Raw genomic sequence first — 22,741 nt, 5'->3', positions numbered from 1 at the left:
GAGCTGCAGCTTATACACTGTAAGCCCGGATAAGTAGAGTTTACTCAAAAAATTTGAGGCAAGTGATTGCACTTAAATGATTTGAGTAATGATCGACGAATCAGTTGGTTTAAGTAGGTTCAACTTTAATGCTAAATGTATTGAACTTAAACTATTAAGTAGAAAACACTAAAAGACAAGTTATTTGTACTTTAAATCTGTTGTAAAATCAACCCCACTATCCAACCATTCAACTCAGCATTTTAGGTTACACTGACTAATTTTCTCAGTTGTAGACAGATTAATTTATCATTGATCAAACAACATTTTTTTTAAGATAATCAAACTCAAAATTCTATTCCTGACCAAAATAGTTATGAAATTAGTCAACTTAACATTGGAGCATGAATGGAAGTTAACTCAATGTCATTTGCCAGTAGAAAAAATGCTTTTGACTTGATAAAACATTATGATTTCTATTGTACAGTAATAGTCTTAGATGAACAGTAAAGCCATTGTTCTTCCTATGGCTCTGACGAATGTAGGACGTTTCGGACTGCACTTTTTGCAGAGTAGGACTTTTCGGACAAATCATATTTTCAAAAACAAACACCATAAATTTATGTTTATTTGCATATAATTTTATTATTCACTCGATCACATATTAAAATTGTATACAATATACTCAAATTAAAGTATCAAAATTATACAAATTACATTGCAAGTATATAACCTCACATTATTTGAAAGAGTCCAAAATAAGATCTCATAACACTGAGCACATCATAGAGATAAGCAAATCACCAAAGTGTGGCCAGAAAATTCACACCTCAGCTGTTAACACACCTCAGCTGTTAACACAGTGAGCACACAAAAGTGTGGCCCTAATCAGGCCTCAGTGGTTTGTCACCTGGGGTAAATAAGAACTCATCATCAATGAGCACATCATAGAGTGTATTGTATACATTTTTAGACTTTTTTAGACATAGACTTGCAATGTAATTTGTATAATTTTGATACTTTAATTTGAGTATATTGTATACATTTTTAATATGTGATCAAGTATACATTTTTAATATGTGATCGAGTGAATAATAAAATTATATGCAAATAAACATAAATTTATGGTGTTTGTTTTTGAAAATATGATTTGTCCGAAAAGTCCTACTCTGCAAAAAGTGCAGTCCGAAACGTCCAAGTCCGAAACGTCCGTCCACCGGCTCTGATTCATGGTGCAGCTCTACAAAAACACAAAACAAACACTAAAAGGCCAATAAACACTGCCATACACACATTAAATCCAAATTAACACTAACACCACAACCCCACTGAACCCCTGCACATAAAAATAACACATTTTCAACAACATGCCCAATACCCACAATGCAATGCGAAGATAAAAAGGTGTGGTCATGATTAAAACTTAGTGATTTAATTCCATTCAACTTAAACTTTTTTGTACTTTCAACTGTGTCTACAAATTAGTCGAATATACTTAACATTTTATAGTAATCTAATAAAGCTATCATTTAAGTACTTTGTAATTAAAGCATTTTAGTAAATACAAAGTCTGGGCTTGTAGTGCTGCGGCTTATATTCAGGTGCGCTCTATAGTCCAGAAAATACGGTAAATTTTAGGAATTGGAAAAAATGAAGGCAAGTAAGGTGCTCCAGCTTACACATAATTACACTGGGTTACAAAAAAAATGTTTTTTGCAAGTTGTCTAGGTTTTTTCAACTGAATTAGGACCATTTTGCACCGCTAAATCCAAAAATGACATCTGTTTTTTCTCAATCAGGTCAGGTTTTTTTTTGCTAATTTGATTTTGAAAAATTTGATCTTCTCACAAAATTGATTACATTTTTGTGACTTTATCAGTTGATTTTTTTATATACTTGTCACCCAAAATAGGTTTTAAGAGGAAAAAAAAAATCATTTTCTAACAGGATGTATTTATTAAACTTAAGAGAACTCTTCTTGCCTTTGGTCCACTGACGCAGATACTCGGTGCATGACTTGCATACCATGTGTGGCACCCAAACTTTATCTTGGTCACCAAGTTTAATACCAAAATAAGATTGGTAAGCACACTTTATGAAACTTGTGACTTGATTCCTGCTAGTTACAATGGTGTATTCACCACAGATGTAGCAGAATACGTCAGGCTTATTTTTGCAAGATCTTCTAGTCGATGCCATTTCATTCACCTGTAATATTAAAAAAAAACATGAATCATAAATTGGCAAAAGTAAAATCTTCAGAACTCATTTATTGCAACAAATATGAAAGAATTTGTATCATATGATGTGAAAATGCCCATAAATGTAAGCTAAAATGTTAAAAAGCCAATATGTAGCATAGTTCAGAAAGTTGACCTGATTGAGCAAAATTAATGTGATTTTTGGATTCAGCACACCAAAATTATCCTAAATCAGCTCAAAAAACTTCAACAATAAATTTGTTGTTGACCAGTGTTATTGGATGGCAACAGGCTAAGAATGTCGTGTGCACTGATCTGACAACCTCATCTACCTCCTCCCTCATTCAATGCAGACCAATTGAACATGATAGCTCCGGTCCAGCGACAGCACGGACCGCTTTTGTTATTTTTAGGTCACAGATTCATGACCCTGCGTCCGCCGCTACAAGCTGAACACGATCCAGCACCGAGAAACCCATAAGCTTTGATTAATTCATTAAATTGTCATAAGGTTGTTTGGCAAAACCGCAACCGGGCTGCAGGTTTTCCACACGTTCACACCCATGTCGTACGCTCGCATGAGCATGGCGCTGACAAAAGAGGTGCGCTTCTCACACCGACACGTAAAACACACAAGACGCACGACAACAAAACATGATCTTTCCAGCTGCTGTTTAATTGATAGTTATTCTTTACAGTGGAAGCAGATCCAAAAAGGAACTGAGCTGATCACCTGCGCTTCCGTTGTGTGCGGATGCATTTTAGTGTGCGTGTGTGTGTGTGTGTGTGCATTTGTGTACGTGAGGTGTTAAATCCCACAGAACAATACAGAGGGTAACTTATTTGTTTTCTTATCTTGTGCCGTTGTTGCTCCCCACTGCCTGTGTGTAGGTGTGTGTGTGTGTGTGTACCTGCCTCCCTCCCTCCCCTGCTGGCCTTGTGCACAGACCTCAATCTCATTAAGACGCCTCTGAACTTTCTAGAATGTCACGGCCTCGTTACCTGAAGCCACCGCAGGCACACACCTCCAGGGTTTGGTCTATTTTCTGCTGCTGCCTGGTCATTCATTTCAGTTAAGAACCTGTTTCACATCTGGACAAGCCTTGTTTATTTATTTATTTATTTATTTATTTACATCTCAGCTCCAAGGGTTATTTATTTACCCAAAATTGCTTCAGTAATTTATTTCTGCCTCATTAGTAATTTGGTGAAAGGTACTTTGAAAGCCTTCCACTCCACAACGCTGTACATCAGTGGACACAAATACATCATAATTTGCCGTATTGTCTACAGGTTTTTACGGAGTTTTCAACAGGCACAAAAAGGTTTCAATGGATTACGTTCGCTGGGAAGTCAAACCACCTACTAAAAGACACAAGAGCCCTGCGATGAACTGGTGACTCGTCCAGGGTATACCCTGCCTACGCCCATAAGTAGCTGGGATAGGCTCCAGCGACCCTAGTGAGAATAAAGATGATAAATGAATGAGTAAACAACACATTAAGCAAACGTTGTGAATGCTAACACACCCGAACACTGACCTGACAGACCTTTCTTCAAAACTATGTGCCTGAAAGTCTGTTTTCTGCTTCATCTTCATCTCATCTTAAGGCTTTTATAGAGTTTGGACCATGTCACATTTTATAAAGCAAATGCATCTTTTCTGTATTTGTCATGGCTTTAGTGAAGCCAACATTCCCAGACAGAACATTCTTCTATTTAAACTAGGAAAATGACTTCTATCATGTTATTGTCCTGTGTCCTGGTAATAAAAACAGCTCCACAATCCATTTTGGGAAAGAAAGCTATGAATAAGACCCACTTTTTAAAAGGTACAGGGATGAGGGAGGTGTTGGGTATCACTGGGTGTTATAAAGATGTACAAGTATGTGGTTTATGTCTATGTTTATACATGTACAGTACAGGCCAAAAGTTTGGACACACCTTCTCATTCTTCGCATTTTCTTTATTTTCATGACTATTTACATTGTAGATTCTCACTGAAGGCATCAAAACTATGAATGAACACATGTGGAATTATGTACTTAACAAAAAAGTGTGAAATAACTGAAAACATCTCTTATATTCTAGTTTCTTCAAAGTAGCCACCCTTAGCTCTGATGACTGCCTTGCACACTCTTGGCATTCTCTTGATGAGCATCAAGAGGTAGTCACCTGAAATGGTTTTCACTTCATAGCTGTGCCTTGTCAGGGTTACTTAGTGGAATTTCTTGCCTTATTGATGGGGTTGGGACCATCAGTTGTGTTGTGCAGAAGTCAGGTTGATGCACAGCTGACAGCCCTATTGGACAACTGTTAGAATGCATATTATGGCGAGAACCAATCAGCTAAGTAAAGACAAACGAGTGGCCATCATTACTTTAAGAAATGAAGGTCAGTCAGTCTAGAAAATTTCAAAAACTTTGAATGTGTCCCCAAGTGCAGTCGCAAAAACCATCAAGCGCTACAACGAAACTGGCTCACATGAGGACCGCCCCAGGAAAGGAAGACCAAGAGTCACCTCTGATGCTGAAGATAAGTTCATCTGAGTCACCAGCCTCAGAAATCGCAAATTAACAGCAGCTCAGATTACAGACCAGATGAATACCACACAGAGCTCTAGCAGCAGACACATCTCAACAACAACTGTTAAGAGGAGACTGCGTGAATCAGGCCTTCATGGTCAAATAGCTGCTAGGAAACCACTGCTCAGGAGAGGCAACAAACAGAAGAGATTTATTTGGGCCAAGAAACCCAAGGAATGGACATTAGACCAGTGGAAATCTGTGCTTTGGTCTGATGAGTCCAAATTTGAGATCTTTGGATCCAACCGCCGTGTCTTTGTGCGACGCAGAAAAGGTGAACGGATGGATGCTACATGCCTGGTTCCCACCGTGAAGCATGGAGGGGGAGGTGTGATGGTGCGGGGGTGCTTTGCTGGTGACGCTGTTGGGGATTTATTCAAGATTGAAGGCAACCTGAATCAGCATGGCTACCACAGCATCCTGAAGTGACATGCCATTCCATCCGGTTTGCGTTTAGTTGGACCATCATTATGTTTCAACAGGACAATGACCCCAAACACACCTCCAGGCTGTGTGAGGGATATTTGACCAAGAAGGAGAGTGATGGAGTGCTGCGCCAGATGACCTGGCCTCCACAGTCTGATGACTGACCTGACCTGAACCCAGTCGAGATGGTTTGGGGTGAGCTGGACTGCAGAGTGAAGTTAAAAGGGCCAACAAGTGCTAAGCATCTCTGGGAACTTCTTCAAGACTGTTAGGAAACCATTTCAGGTGACTACCTCTGGAAGCTCATCAAGAGAATGCCAAGAGTGTGCAAAACAGTCATCAGAGCTAAGGGTGGCTACTTTGAAGAAACTAGAATATAAGAGATGTTTTCAGTTATTTCACACTTTTTTGTTAAGTACATAATTCCACATGTGTTCATTCATAGTTTTGATGCCTTCAGTGAGAATCTACAATGTAAATAGTCATGAAAATAAAGAAAATGCAAAGAATGAGAAGGTGTGTCCAAACTTTTGGCCTGTACTGTATATGCATGTATATCTGTACTAGGCCTGTAACGGTACACAAAATTTTTGGTTCGGTACGTTTTCGGTTTTCAAAGCCACGGTTCTTTTTTTTTTTTCGGTTCGGTACGGGAAGAAAAAAAAACCCTCAAAATGTCTATTCATGCATTTATGAATTTTTTAAACATTTTTCCCCCAATTTTTGGAGACAATAGAATATAGAAAAACAGAAATAATATAATTCTGCTGCTACAAATCAAATATAAAATAAAATAAATTATTAATATTACTAAATGTATTTTAAACATTAGTATTGTACTTTTCCCTGAAAGGTAGTTTTGAACAAACAAGAAAAATCTAATCACAGTTCTGTCAGTTCACATTCTGCATAAAAATAACATAAAAATTCCACATGAAGTGCAACATTAATAAGAGGGTAAACTGGTATTCTGTTGAAACAAACTGAAGAGAAACACTGACAACACTATGAACCAAATTATTTATTTTAGGACAGAGAACAAACTGTTTAGGACACTGTGTACTTGTGTGTGCTTGTGTGCATGGGGGATTTTTTTTTTTCTTTTTGTTTTTTTTGTCGGAGCCGGGGGGTAGGGGGGCCGTGCAGTTATATACCTGGGGTTGCGGTCCATAACTGACGTAACGAACGCTGTTGTGAAACGAAAGTGAAACTTTACATACATTCAACGTTCTATGTATTCCTCTATTATACAGCGTGCATGATAGACAGACAGACAGACAGACAGAGCTAGTGTAAGTGTTTTAGAACTACCGTAGTTCCTAGGGGCCAAACAACGTCCATCTTATTAACGTCTCTTTCCTCGTTGTTGTCTTTCACCTGAACCTGAACTGATTCAAACTGGACTGTACTGATGGTGGAGGATCTTCAGTCTCTTCCTTCTAGGTTCACATCATATTTGTTGGGTTTTTTAACCTTATATCAGCTGCCATTTCATATTTCGGGTCAATGTGTGCTCATTTATTAAGTCCGTGTGAAACTTGCGTGGATTTAAAGTTCCGCATCGAACAACATCTTTCATTCCTTTTTCTTTTTCTCACCATACTGTGCCGTTTCAGTACAGCTGTGTATCGAACCGAACAGGTGTGTACCAAAACGGTTCGGTTCAGTATGTGTATCTAATCTGTATGTATATGTATGTACATACTAGAGCCCGACCAATTAATCGGCCGGCCGATTATAGCGTATTACCAATTAATCAACATTGGCCAATATGTAGCCGATATATTAACATTTTTTTTGCTGTGCAGAGATTCTGTCGCTCTCTGCTCCTGTGTGTGTGTGTGTGTGTGTGTGTGTGTGTGTGTGTGTGCTGCTCGGAGAATAAGAGGAACTTTAAAGCGAGTTAGTTACACTTTCACTCCTGCTCGGACAATGGCACTATCACCCACACACACAATCACATAATCATGGAGCTATCCCCCCGCTCGAACGCTCTAACAAAGATGGACTCCTTCTCTCTCCCCCCGCCCCCCGGCGAAAATCACGGACCGCTACCGCACGCTCTGACAAGGATGGACCACTAAACTCCCCCCTCGTCTTATGAAGTATTCACCCCCCCACACACACCCATGTCCGTGCACTTCCTGTCTACCTCACAGTTTCACTCTGCTGACACACCTCAGTGTTAATAGTGTAGGGGAGACCGGGGACAGTTGTAACACAGGTCAGTTTTAACTCTTGCAATTGCTCCAATCAGGAACAACTTAGGACTCACCTAATTCACTCTGCACATGCTCAGTTTAGTTCTTAGTCCACATAAGAAGTTGTAGTGCCGTGAGGCAGACACATCAAAATTTGTGAGTGAAAACATAATTGTGTGGTCAGTCATATTTTTTGCTCTAGTTATTTTTGTGATTGCATAGTTTGCATTTGAAAGTTGTGTAAATTATATTTGTGAGATAAACTAAGATTTATGCAACTGTTTATCCACCTGTCCACAATTATCTAATATGAGATTATTATATCCTGTGTAGATCAGTGTTCTTATTTCATATATTGGCCAATATATTGGTTATCGGCCAATATATTGGATATCAGGTTTTTTTAGTCCCCAGTATCGGTATGGGCATCGGCCCCAAAAATCCCATATCGGTCGGGCTCTAGTACATACATGTGTGCTATTGTATTATGTGTTTTCATCAGTACAAATATTCTGAAATTAGAAGATCTGGTTAACCTCAACACTGCTGTATTTATCTATAAGGTACACAACAACCTACTTCCACCCTGCATACAGGAGCTGTTCTCAATCAGAGAGTCCCAGTACAACCTTAGGGGGACCAGTATGTTCAAAAAAGGAGTAACACAAAAGCCAAATCGATGGCCAAAAAACAAAACCCCCTATCTGCAAATTTTTAGATTTTGAGTTTTCACATTAAATGGTGAGAACAAGGATGACTCCACATTTTCAGTCTATCTGCAAGATAATCCCGCCCTTTCTTATGACATGAAGGTCACCTGACAAAAACCTCCTAGACCATACTATAATAAAACTAAATGTTTTTTTTTTTTTGTTTCCTGACAAAAGGGATTTTTTCAGATAGGAGGTTTTGTATTCTGGCCATCAAAATGTATATCTGTAATTGGAGTAAAATTATGGAATAGCCTTGATAAAGAATTAAAAACATGCACATCAGTCACTACATTTAGAAGGATGTTTAAAACTAAGGCATTCAATAAATATAAAATATTAAGATAAGTACACTAATTATCAGTAATAATGTAATATTTTGCTTAGATTGTATTATTTGTTTAATTTATATTATTGTTTAAAACTGCACCATCTTGTTTTGTTTCTGCAACTTTCCTTTTTGTAAATAGGGTAGGTATAAATAAGCTTTTGCTTGAGCCTATGCCTTTTCACCCATGTTTAATATAGAAATCCAAACTGTATGTATGTATATATTGTGTTCTGTTAAATGGACGAATAAACTACTACTACTACTACTATGTAAATAATGTAATATTTGTTTGTAATAATATAAAGCCAGAAACAAAATTATGTAACCGTAAGTATCAGGCATTAGAGTATAGATATGTTTAGACTAGGAAGGTTATTATTACAGGGTGGGGAAGCAAAATTTACAATGAACATTTAGTTGTTTTTTTCTCAGCAGGCACTACGTCAATTGTTTTGAAACCAAACATATATTGATGTCATAATCATACCTAACACTATTATCCATACCTTTTCAGAAACTTTTGCCCATATGAGTAATCAGGAAAGCAAACGTCAAAGAGTGTGTGATTTGCTGAATGCACTCGTCACACCAAAGCTGATTTCAAAAATAGTTGGAGTGTCCATAAAAACTGTTTATAATGGAAAGAAGAGAATGACTATGAGCAAAACTATTACGAGAAAGTCTGGAAGTGGAGGAAGCAACAAAAAACGTACCAAAGCTTTATTAAAGCTCTCAAATCCAAAATCCTAAAGGATCCAACCAAATCCATGAGAAAAATGGCAATTGAGCTTGAGGTAGACAACAAGACCGTTAGAAATGCAGTAAAATATGATTTGAAGTTAAAATCTTACACAAGAACACCAAAACACTTGTTGACAACAGCAACAAATCCAACTTTAGCAATTTTTGGGAATCATGTTTATGGCCGCCTCCTAGCCCAGATCTAAACCCTCTGGATTCTGCTATTTGGGGCGTTTTAGAACATGCTACCAATAGAACATCACACAGCAATGTCGACTTTCTTAAAGATACTATTAAAGAAGAATGGGAGAAGTTGTCACCCGAATATTTGAGGAACATTTGCGCAAGTTTCAGGAAGTGTGTGAAGGCAGTTATTGAGAAAGAAGGAGGACACATAGAATAAAAACATTTTCTATTGAGTAAATTTTCTTGTGGCAAATAAATTCTCATGACTTTCAATAAACTAATTGGTCATACACTGTCTTTCAATCCCTGCCTCAAAATATTGTACATTTTGCTTCCCCACCCTGTATTATTATTATTATTATTATTATTATTATTATTATTAAGTATTTAAGGAGGAGGGGTGGGAGTCCATAAGTTATACTTCTCACTCCTTTTTGAATATGTATTATATGTGTTATGTCTATGTTAAATGTCTTGTTTGTTTGTTTGTTTATTGTTCTTTTTTTGACATTCATATTCGAAATAAACACATTAATCAATCAATAATGTATGTATATTTTGATGTTCAGATTTCAATATACTCAGTTCCAAACTCTAATATTTCATTGGACTATATTTAAGTTTGATTACAGCACACATTCTCTGTGCATCTTTTCAATGACCTTATACAATGACACATTTGTTTCTGTCATGACTGTCGAACCCAGACCTGACCACCTGAACCAATCCCAGATCATAACACTGCCCCTACAGGCTTGTACTGTAGGCACTAGGCATGATGGGTAATCACCTCATCCCCTTCTCTTCTCTCTGAAACAGGGTCAATCTGGACTCATTAGACCACATGACCCTTTTCCATTGAAAATGATGGTTGTTTAACAAATGAGAAGCTACTCACTGCGTCAGTTAAAGGGTTAAAGAAGGGAATATATATTTATTGCTGTAGTAAATATCCAATGGGAGGATGTCAACTATTTGCTGTGTTAAATCCAAGTTGGGATATTTTTCGACCAGGCCATGAGACAACTACATTAAATTTGATTTCTGAGTCTAAATTAAAACCTCTTGAATCTGATTTATTCCACTTCTCATAACATCCTTTACAATAGAACTCCATCTCTGTAGCCATGTTTCCACGTAGTAGAGATTAATGGGGGGGGGAGTAAATGAAAACAATTTCAAGTAGCTTGAAGTTTGTGAAATGTTGCAACAAATGAGAAAGTGAGTTCAGTCCTTGTAATTACAATTGTTTACCCAGATATTTTAGAGCCGATTGGAGTGGTTATGGAGGGAAAACAAATTCTATGGACTTACACATCCTCTGTATTATGTGGGCCTTTTCCAGACCTAACCAAGGTATTTTTTATGCCTGAACCTAACCTAACCATAACCATGCCAGTATGCAATGTTGTGCAGACTTTTAGAAGGGCAAGGGTGAAAAGAAAAACAAAAAAACAAAAAGGGCACATACAGCGTGTTGTTGCCACTGAAGAGGGTACTAAGTTCCCCGTGTTTTTGAGGGCACTTTAGACACATTTATATTTACAAATGGCAAATTATATAGCCTTAAAACCGACTAACTAGACAGACTAATCAAGAAAAAATAAAAGTCATTGTTAGGATCAGCATCCACGAGAACTGTGTAGATTCAATCTTGGACTGTGAGGAACAAATAGAGACATGGATGTATGAAGGAAATGAATACCTGGTGGGGGGGGGGTGTCTGGGAGTCCTCCCCCTGAAAATCTTCAAATAAGTAAATGCCATTTCCTGTATTCTAGTGCATTTTAAGACCATATTAGCACCAGATAATCCAAACTGGTTCTGTGAGGTATAGTTGTGGCTCAATATAGATCAAACGAGGGCCAAACACAAACGTCATTGTAATGCAGTCTACTCTCGTTAAACCGCCCGCCGTTATACCGCCATTTCCGCTTATCGCCATCCGCCAGCCCAGTTCCATGCACAAACAACACTTATACCATTGATTTCCCGACCGTTATACCGCCAGCGGCGCGGCGTGGCACCTCCGAGGTGCGCCGCCGTGGCACCTCCGAGGTGCGGCTCCCAGTGTTGTCTTTTCCGTGGAAACCGGGTCGAAATGGCTCTTTGAGTGTTAAAGGTTGCCGATCCCTGCCTTACAACATAACAGAATCAAGATTTATTTAGAAACGCAATTAGAACGGGTTAACGGAGGCAGCATAGACATCATATAGTAAAGACATGCACATTATGGACGCAACCCGTTGTAACGCCATTTTCGCTATACCGCCAATTTGGCCGTGAACGGAAGTTGGCGGTATAACGAGAGTAGACTGTAGTAATGTTTCATGGTATTTCTTGGTCTGAATAGTCTTCTGGAGTTTCACCCAAGAGGGCAGTTCAGTGGGTTTTTTTTCGGCCAAGAGGGCAACTTAGTGTGTTTGGCCAACCAGGAGGGCACTTCAACGCGTGCTTTAGCTCCCAACAAGTCACTTTAGCATGTGTTTTGGCTCCTAAGAGGGCACTTTATAGTGTGTTTTGGCTCCAAAAACGGCACTTTATAACGCTTTTTGGGGCCCGAGGGCACTTTAGCACACGTTTTGGCACCCCAGAGGGCACTTTAGCACACGTTTTGGCTCCTAAGAGGGCACTTGAACACACGTTTTGGCTTCTTACATGGCACTTTATAGTGTGTTTTGGCTCCAAAATGGCACTTTATAGCACGTTTTGGCACCCGAGGGCACTTTAGCACACGTTTTGGCTCCAAAGAGAGCACTTTATAGTGTGTTTTGGCTCCCAAAACGGCACTTTATTGCACGTTTTGGCACCCGAGGGCACTTTGGCACACATTCTGGCACCCGAGGGCACTTTAGCACACGTTTTTCTTTCTTAGATGGCACTTTATAATGTGTTTTGGCTCCCAAAATGACACTTTATAGCACGTTTTGGCACCCGAGGGCACTTTAGCACACGTTTTGGCTCCAAAGAGGGCACTTTATGGTGTGTTTTGGCTCCCAAGAGGGCACTTTAACGCGTGTTTTTAAACAATTGAACCACGAGGGGGAGTGACTGCCCCCCCCGTACTCACCACTGCCAGTATGTAGATGTTTTCAGACTGCCCCAAATGGTGAAGTAGTGGGTAAACACCCTGACCAGGTGTCAGTATGTGATGAGCTATGACTGACAAATGACAAGTGCCAATGGGTAAAGCCAATATCTGTTACATGTTCACTATATTAGAACTTATTTGGAGAAGATGTTTCTTTTTCCAGTTATGAACTGTTTTTCTAAGAACACAAAAAAATCAAGCAAGCATAAAAAGTTGTTTTGCTAAATTTAAGATGGTTTTAAATATTCTGTGTAATGTAATGTAATAATTCTACATTAATTTAAAATATGTGGAAACGTGGGTGTGTTCTTTCAAACTTCACAAACACACGCCCACACATATATATATATTTGTTGGTTTTTTTGTCTTGTTTTTCTAATACTCTGCAGTTGCATCTATTTCAATATGAAAGAGCTTGAGCTGTTTCTTTCCTGTACCACTGTGCTCTTATGCAAATAGAAACCCTTAATACAAGGACTACAACAAATTGTCTTACAACATTCCCATTTACCTTCTACATTAAACTACTTCTGTGTTTCTCATCATCTGATATTTTTCTTTGCCATTGCTTTTGAAGTTCCCCCGAGTGCTTTTCCGACTCAGCTGTTATTTGTTGGAGCCATTTGAGTTTCAAAGGCAGCTACATGACCCCTTCCTTAAAAGCAACAGCAGCAAACAGTGAAGACCACAGGGGTATCTGGCCCTTTTCCAACTAAGAGCTGCTTTTACATTTTTCAACATCAGAAGATTTGCTACGGTGGCTAATCACTGCCTCTGTTCCACGTTGACTTCACGGTCAGAGTTGACACATACATTTGCATATCTGAGCAGAGAAGCCTTGGAGGATGCTGGTCTATCATAGTCATGTATGTAGCAGCCTAGTGGACTGATAGGTGGTCAGGAGCTGTACCAGATCTGACCTTTGTGGTTTGAGAGCAGATCTCTAAATCGAAGCTCCATATCAGCAGATGTCCTGGAGTGAAATCCTGTTTATCTACAATAGTTGCATCCCAGAAGAAAAACTGATCTAATGCTGCATTCCACAGTCCTGGGAGATGGGAATTTGCCGACGTCCAACTCAGTAAAATGTATTGGAACGTCTGTCCAAGCCAGAGGTCCCAGCTGCAAAGTGGGGCTAGTTCGAATACCCCGACCTCACCGCAAACTACAATGTGACATCAACACAACAATGGCAGTGCAGTGTGCAAGTTCGCAATGAAAAGAAACTTCGCAGTGTATAATTAGCTCATCTGTCATTTCGCCTCTACCATCTTGTTTCGTATAAGAGAACACTGTGCTGTCAACAGTCAAAATCAAAGCAAATAGGAGCTTAGATTTATGATCTCCATATTTGTTGTTTATTACCTCTACCAAGGAGGTTATGTTTTCGTCTGTCAGCAAGATAACTCAAAAAGTTATGGACGGATTTGGATGAAATTTTCAGGAAATAAAATGATACTGGCACAAAGAACAAATGATTAAATTATGGCGGTGATGGGGGGGGGGGGGGGGGGGGGGGGCTGCTGATCTGCCTTGGTGGAGGTTTGTGCTCTCTGAGTGCTTTTCTAGTGTTCAACAAGGACCATCTGGAATACTTTGAGGTGGGATGTAGTTAACTCCGAGCGAGATATATTCCATCTCCCAGGACTCTGGAAATCAGCATAACTTTGGAGACAGTTTGGTTGAGTTTCCATCCACATGTATCACAAATTTCAGTTGAATATTTACCAAATCAAAAGTAGCTGCAAATTTAATTTCTATCCACTACAAATTGATTTCATATCGCTATTACAATGTCTTTTTCTATATCTCATAGAGCACCACAACATCTGAGTTTTTGATTGATAAGATGATAGATAATAGAGGTATTTAGACAAACAGTCAAAAGCTAAAACTGGCTTTGAAGAACCTGTTTTCTAGTGTTTTCTAGTGTCCTTGGTTATGTTCATATGAGTCGACCATGACACACTGCTACAAATAGATGTCCTCTTCTTCTGTCTTCCATTTAATAGTAGGTATCCTATATGAAGGTGTGTTATCGATATCTATGTTTGAATGTGAGCCACAGTCAGTATGATAATATATCATCATTGGGCACATATTCCGTAATTCCCTTTCAGCATAGTGTAATTCAAGAGGTCTGAGAAGATATGAGCCATCCGTATCGACGTCTTGCCTGTTTTGCTGATTGTTGAAAATCTATCCTGTGATGCATTTTGGTTAAACACAGATTTCAGACCAGTCAGGGGGTTGAAAACATGATTGACAGCTGTATTTATGATCAATTTTCAGATCCCATCAAACACAACATGTAAAGACACAAGAATCATCTGTTCTTCTCAACCAGTGTTACCAGACGTACGATAATTATCGTATTTGTACGATAACTTCACCCTCTGTACGATGTCCGATCAATAATTCCAAAAATCTCATAATGTACGATAATTTGACCCCTTCAGTACATTAGCAAACACATCAGGATACATCTTGCACTGCACATGATGTTGTGAATGTTCCTCTTTGCAGCCAATCAATACACGACGTAGCACGGCAACACAAAACATAAACAAAAGTTTAGGGAGGTTTCAGCAGCTCAGGTGAAATTTTATTTGAAGGGACGCATAGTTGTGATTTAAATTTTTGATTCTAAATGTGTAAGGTCTCAGCAGCTCAAGTAAAGTGTTGTTTGAAGAGACACCTGGTTTTCATTGTTGATTTAGAAAGTGTGTTTTGAACACAATACAGGGTGTATTAAAAAAAAAAAACAACTACATTTTTAAAAATTACCCCCAGTTCCGCATTTGATAATTTTTGGATTTTTTTTTCATGGATGTTGGTAGGTAGGGGATTGGTGGATAATTGTCCAAATTTACAGACCCATGCTTTCATGCATGAGTGAGCAGGATTAACCCTAACCCTAACTTGGCCTGTCCTCAGTGACATTTTCAGGCCTAACAAGTTGAATTACCTTTGAAAGGCAGGAACAGCTGCCATGGGTAAAGAAATGAAATTGATCTTGTGGCCAAAGTGTTAATGTTGTAACCTGACAATTTTGTGGAAAACAAGATGGATGCCCATTGTCCCCTCCCATGACCTTTGATTGGATTTAAATCCCACCGCTACTTCGCACAGACCAGTTTTAACTTGGATTGTGCAATTTGCCATCGCTTGCTCATGCATGAAAACCTGGGTCTGTAAATTTGGACAAATATCCACCAATCCCCTACGTACTGACATCCATAAAAGAAAAGTCCAAAAATTATCAAATGCATAACTGGGGGTAATTTTTCAAAATGTATAGTTTTTTTTTTTTGATACACCCTGTAAAACTGCAAAATTGCTTTCTTCGACAGTTTCTTCAATTATCAAACATTTTAGTCGTTTCAGTGATTGATTGATTTTTATTCCTAATGTATAACCAGATTAAGTCTCAAAATATATATGATACAGGACCTTGATGATGATTGAGAAGATGGTTAAATATGACTTATTCTGCATGCCACACAGATGGGGGCGCTGTTCCACCATTGGCATCTTTTTTCCAACAGTGTTGTTCGTTTATTTAAAGGTAAAACTGCATTATAGGTCGTACTATATACGGTCTGTGGTAATGTTTTACGAAAGCAAATGGTCCTCAACAACGTCAAACTAGAGGTGTATGATAATTTTCCTCAAAATACAATGATTTTAAGCTTCTGGCATGATAATTTGTCTTTTCCCATCTGGCAACTGTCAGGATCTGTGCCTGGGTGACTCTTTGCTCCTCCCTTTTGGTCATGGACCTGTGCCTGTGTTACCCTCAGCTCCTCCTTTTCATTATCATCATTATCATCAGATTCACCTGCTGGCGCTGCGTGGCTGCAGCCAATTCCCTTCAGCCTATTTAAGGCTTTGGTTTGCAGCCATGCAGCGCTGGTCCATTTCTCCTCACTCCTTTCCATAGCCCGGACAATTACCCATATTCATCCACAGACTCTGACCCAGGTCTTGTATGTTTTTTTTTGGACTCTGTTTTCTACTTTAGTTTTTGTATTAGGTTTTTCGTTGTTTGGTTTTCTTTTTTTTTTTGTAAAATAAACTTGTTATTTTTTCCCCTTCAGTACCGAGCATTTGAGTCCTTTCTTTTCCCCCATGTGACAGAATGGACCAGCCACACCTGGACTCAGCTGGTACTGAAGGGACCCGTTTTTTCGTATCTCCGTGTTTTAGTTTCATCCCTGGTTTCGTTTGTCTTTCCTTAGTTCATCCCCTGTACCGTCGCTCCGCGCTTCCCTGCCCCATATCCGGCTTTTCCGAGACTTACCCTTGTCCTCAGTGACGCCGGTTCGGTCTCCTCCGTGCCGGTTGGTTCGGGAGGTCCCGGAGCCGTCGGGTGCACGCCCCGGTTTGTTCTCCTGGTGCATCTCTACCCCCTGTTTTGTTTCCTGCCTTGTTTTACTGGCGTTCCCATGTCATGTGGGGCCCCCAGACCATGTTGAATCGGGGTTCTCCTCCCGTGTTGTTTTTTCCGGTGCGTTTCTCTCACTCGTCTGTTTCCTGCCTCATGTTTCCAGCGTCCTGTTCCATGTGGGGACCTGGGCCTTCGTGGGGTCCGGGTTCTTCTCTTGTGTCTTTTCCTTCGTGTGTCTAATGGTTTGAGTGAGTTTATTAGCTCTGATCTGCCTGTTCATGTTAGTTTGTTCTGCCTGTTTTATTCGTTCCTCCCTGTCTCTCTCTGTCCGTGTGTGCCGTTTTCTGTACATTTCTCTGTGTGTTTCTCTGTGTGTGTTTCTGTGTGTGTTTCTCTGTGTGTGTTTCTGTGTGTGTGTTTCTCTGTGTGTGTTTCTCTGTATTTTTCAGTCTGTTTCTTAGTCTGTGTGAATTTCCTAGTTTCTGTGTGTGTGTGTATTTCTCAGTGGGTGCGAATTTTTTTTTGTCAGTGTGTGTTACTGCAGTCCATGTGCATTATATGTTCCCCGTGTTTTTTTCAGTCTGTCTTTAGTCTCTTTATTCTCTGTCTGCAGTTTGTCTGCAGTTTCATCAGTTTCTCCTTAGTTCAGTTCTTTCCCTGTTTGTCCTTTAGCTCTGTTTCTTGCAGTTCATGTTCTTCAGTTCCATTTTATCGTTCTCTTCAGTTCTGTAGATTGTCCCTCTGCCTGTCCGTGTTTTTGTGTCTGTCTGTCCGTGTCTCTCTGCTTGGCCCAGTTCCCTTTTCCTTAGTACTACCTGGAGGCTAGTACGCCGTCTGGTAGTTTCCCCTCCTTGAAGTCCGGTTCCGGCCGCGCAGCGTTTTTTGAAGTCTGATTCAGTTTGTCCCTGCAGCGTTCCTGAAATCTGTTTCTGTCTGTTCGCGCAGCCTTTTTTAAAGCCTGTTCCTGTCCGTTCCTGAAGTCCGATTTCGTCCGGCAGCGTTCCTGAAGTCCGGTTCCATCCGGCAGCGTTCCTGAAGTCCGGTTCCGTCCGCGCAGCGTTCCTGTTTCCCTGTCTCGGCTTCGCTCTTTGTGTCTGCCCATCTCGGTCTCCCTCTCCGTTCCCCTGTCAGTCCAGTCTCAGAGTCCGTTCCCCGGTTAGTCCAGTCTCAGAGTCCGTTCCCCTGTCAGTCCAGTCTCAGAGTCCGTTCCCCTGTTAGTCCAGTCTCAGAGTCCGTTCCCCGGTCTGTCCAGTCTCAGAGTCCGTTCCCCTGTCTGTCCAGTCTCAGAGTCCGTTCCCCTGTCTGTCCAGTCTCAGAGTCCGTTCCCCGGTCTGTCCAGTCTCAGAGTCCGTTCCCCTGTCAGTCCAGTCTCAGAGTCCGTTCCCCTGTCTGTCCAGTCTCAGTCAGCTCGAGTCATGGGTCCAGCCATAGTCCAATTCCAGTCGATGTCTGTAGTCCAGTCAGTGTTCGGTCTGTCTTGTCTCAGTTAGAGTCACTAGTCCAGCCATATTCAGTTTCAGTCAATGTCCTAAGCCCAGCTGGAGTCCTGTCTGCCACAGCCCTGGAGGTCCACGAACCAGGGGATTTTTCTGTCCTGTTTTGGAGGGGTTCTCACTTCCTGGTCGGGAGGTTTCTCCATGGTCTGGTCCGGAGGGGCTACATCATTCTGGTCTGGAGGTTTTCCACCTCCTGGTCCGGAGGTCTGTCCTGAGGTGCTTCGGCCGTCTTCCCGGAGGCTCTTCACGTCGCTTCACCGTGAGGTGCTTCAGCCTGTTTGCCCTGAGGTTCTGCAGCCAGTCCGCCCAGAGGCTCTTCACGCCGTTTCACCGGGAGGCGCTTCACCCTCTTTGCCCGGAGGCTCTTCACGCTGTTTCACCGGGAGGTGCGTCAGCCTGTTTGCCCTGAGGTTCTTCAGCCAGTCTGCCCGGAGGTTCTTCACGCCGTCCCACCAGGAGGTGCTTCAGCCTATCTCCCCTGTGGTTCTTCATGCCCCTTTTGCCAGGATGCCCTGGTCTTCGTGGGGGGCTTTTTCGCATCTCTGTGGACGTCAGGATGCCGTCCCTTGGGGGGGGGGGTCCTGTCAGGATCTGTGCCTGGGTGACTCTTTGCTCCTCCCTTTTGGTCATGGACCTGTGCCTGTGTTACCCTCAGCTCCTCCTTTTCATTATCATCATTATCATCAGATTCACCTGCTGGCGCTGCGTGGCTGCAGCCAATTACCTTCAGCCTATTTAAGGCTTTGGTTTGCAGCCATGCAGCGCTGGTCCATTTCTCCTCACTCCTTTCCATAGCCCGGACAATTACCCATATTCATCCACAGACTCTGACCCAGGTCTTGTATGTTTTTTTTTGGACTCTGTTTTCTACTTTAGTTTTTGTATTAGGTTTTTCGTTGTTTGGTTTTCTTTTTTTTTTTTGTAAAATAAACTTGTTATTTTTTCCCCTTCAGTACCGAGCATTTGAGTCCTATCTTTTCCCCCATGTGACAGCAACACTGTTCTCAACATATAAGGCTATGTTCAGGCAGCAGGTCTTAATGCACAATTTGGATTTTTTTGTGAAATCCGATTTTTTGTGTACTTGTTCATTGGGATGGGAATCGAGAACCAGTTCCCAGTAGCCCAATTCCTTGGAATTGACCGTAGCCAACATGGCATTGAGGCAGAAACGGTCTAAAAAGACGACATCAGGTCCACTTACTTGGAACACTGTCAAAGCTTCCATGTCTTCAAAAGGGTGGAATCCATCCAATATCCTCAAACATTTGTTCACAGCATGTGAATAATTTACAGGAATGTCACGTATTTGAAACTCTACTTAGCGGCGCTTGTGAATGTAGCGGCAGAGTGAACGCCGGGCTGGTTCCTGTTCCGGTGAGGGCAACAAACGTTGTAACTCCTCAAATACAAGTTTCCGAAGGTAAGAAGGGAAAGAAAATGAGGTGCACAACAACGGGAGACAAGCCGAGTCGAACCGGTTCCACGTAGTAGAAATGCGGCAATAGAGGAATTAGTAAAGCATCTTTAGTTTCACTTTCACTGCCCCCCCCAACTGGCCTGGCGTCATCTGTTATTATTATTTCTACATACTGTATATGTTATATTTTCTGTGCAGAGATGGAAATATAAAAGACAGTTAATGCAAACACGCCCGTTTGTACTCTTTTATTCCCTCACCCAATGAGAATCGATAAGAGAATCAATAAAGAATCGGATCGATAAGCAATATCGATAATGGAATCAGAATCGTTAAATTCTTAACGATTCCCATCCCTACTTGTTCATATTACAAATTAAATCTATCAGTTCTCAGTATGAACTAAATGTGACCCTGAAGTGACCCACATGCGCAAAAGAGGTCCTGACGTAATACATGACCATTCACAATACACTGTGTTTACAGAAGTAAATATGGAGGCATCTCGTATTGGCATGTGTGGCACTGATAAAGTTTCTCTCCAACCGAAGTCAGCACCATTTCAGTCAAATAATTTTAAGTAGAAGATTAAAAAAGAGCAGGGCCAGGTTTTTTGCTCTGGCCTTTTGTGGTGCAATGGCTCCTACGTTTGTACAACAGAGTATTTGGATGCGGACTCAGAGTCAGAAGTGGTGGGATAGTGATGTCACTCACACAGACTTCATTCATAATTTTCGAATGATAAGAAGAACGTTTAAATATATCTGTGACCACCTCTCCATAACACTCCCACGGCAAGACACTCATCTCCGGCGACCTATATCTGTTCACAAGCGCGTTGCAGTCGGGTTGTACTGGCATTTCAGTGACGCCAAGGTCAGATAAATGCAACCTGGCCGTTCAGACTGACGTCACATTGCAAAATATCCCATATGTATCGGATTTAGGACCACATATAAAAGTGGCCTGGGTCGGATTTGAAAAAATCGGATTTGTGCCTGTAGAGGACCAAACATAAGGACCAGGAAAAAGGTGGTAAAATTAGGAAAAATTATAATTTAATAAAGGTAGAAAAAGGTTAACACAAGCTCCAAAAAATGTCAGTTAACAAAATGAACGAAGATGGGCCCAACTGAGGCCAACTAAACCAAACTGCAACAGAACAAAAACTGACCAAACCAGACAAAGAACCAAGGCGGGTTTAAATTGAAAGGGACAAACCCAAATCAAACACAAGGGGGAGGCATTATACTATGAAATTAAACCAAACCATTAACTTAGTCAAAAAAAAAAAAAAAAAAAAAAAACAATAATCATAACTAGACACAAAATACCATTGTGATTTAAACCAAGAATTTAAACAACTAAATTAACACAAAGAAACAAACAGTGTGACATTAGTTCCTTCCCCCGCCTTAAATACTAGCCAAGCCCTGTTTTCTGGTCTTTTGTCTGCAGCTGAAGAATAATGTGAGTAAATAATTCAAACATAACTAATATGTGTGCACCCACATTAGATTGTTTAAATAAAATACTTAAACTAAACCGTGCGATGTAATCATGAACTGTAACTTAACAAAAACTCCTAAAACAAAAACTACTAACATAAGATGGTGGTGGCAAGGGATCCACCACAGTACCGTTCAAACTATCTTTAACAGGTCCGATACTGGTCAAAAATCGGATTTGGGTCACATTTGGCTGCAGTCTGAATGTAACCCAAGTTTGCAAAAGAGGCTTCACTTTATCCTAAAAAGGAATGAAATGGCATCAACTCATCTACATTTATATTCAGTCTTTTGGTTGGGACCAAGAGGAAAGAGCTGCAGAAAGAATTTACAAATTCTACTGTCTGTTTGTTTTCATTTCTACTACTGCAAATTTAACTCTTTCCCGCCATTGACGAGATATTCCGTCAATCCGTGTTTTCACTGTTATACTGTAGTTGAAGCTGTCGCGGATCGTGTGAATTACTTTCCTTAGTCCAAAAACAAACAATTAAGCAGCTTTTTCGGAAAAAAGAAGGACCGGGTTTAACGCTTTCGCACTGAAATCACCGTATCCCATGGCAACGCATACAGCGCCAGTCACTGTGAATGAGGAAATGCCGACTCTGCAGGAACCGCGCGCAGTTTCAAAAGCCTTAAAGATGATTATGGAGCCAGAGTCCGACAATTCAATATATGATAGAGCTTCAACAGAACCATTTAGAAACAGTAACGGAGAAATAGAAGGTGAGGGAGACGGACACGGAACACGGGAAACACGGATCGGCTCAGGTCCGACACAGAGATATGGGGGGGGGGGTGCAGATTCAACACAGATGTGGTTCAGCTCCATAATGTCAGCGTTGACACAGGTAAGACACTGTTTTATTTGGCTTTAGTATGAAATACATAAATACATATATTCATACAGAGATAAATAACTAGATGTCCATATAATTATTTCCAGATCAAACACAGCAGGTGGTCCAACAGGAGGACATGGTGCAGCCAAGGAAAGGCCAGAAATCTACAGTATTTAGTGCATTTGTTTCTTTTTTTCTTGAAAATGAGGAATATTGAAGTGTTTATATCAAAAAGCTAAACTAATATGTGGAAGATTTATAATTGATATATGTAAATATGTAATGTTTAAAAGGAACCTGGTGCTTTAGAAGATGTTTTGTCTAAAGTTTGGTGTGGATTCCCCTAATATTTTTTGGAATGATGGGATATCTTAGAGCTGTTTGTTACTATTATTGTTGTTATTATTATTTTATTTTGTGATTTTGAAGACAGTGTTACTGTTTGTAAAGAAGAAAGAGTCAAAAATGTAAATAGGAAATCAGTTTTATCTTGAAAATCAATATCTTTGAAAAAAAAATGCAATTTTCACAGTTTTTTGCTCAAAATGCAGTTTTTTCCTGAAAATGACCAATATTCAAATGTTTATATCTCACGAACGAATGAAGATAGAATAAAATCGTTTTGTTGTGTTTA

The sequence above is a fragment of the Sphaeramia orbicularis genome, chromosome 10 (assembly GCF_902148855.1).
Source record: "Sphaeramia orbicularis chromosome 10, fSphaOr1.1, whole genome shotgun sequence".
Lineage (NCBI taxonomy): Eukaryota > Metazoa > Chordata > Actinopteri > Kurtiformes > Apogonidae > Sphaeramia > Sphaeramia orbicularis.
Note: the sequence above shows the minus strand (reverse complement) of the source record.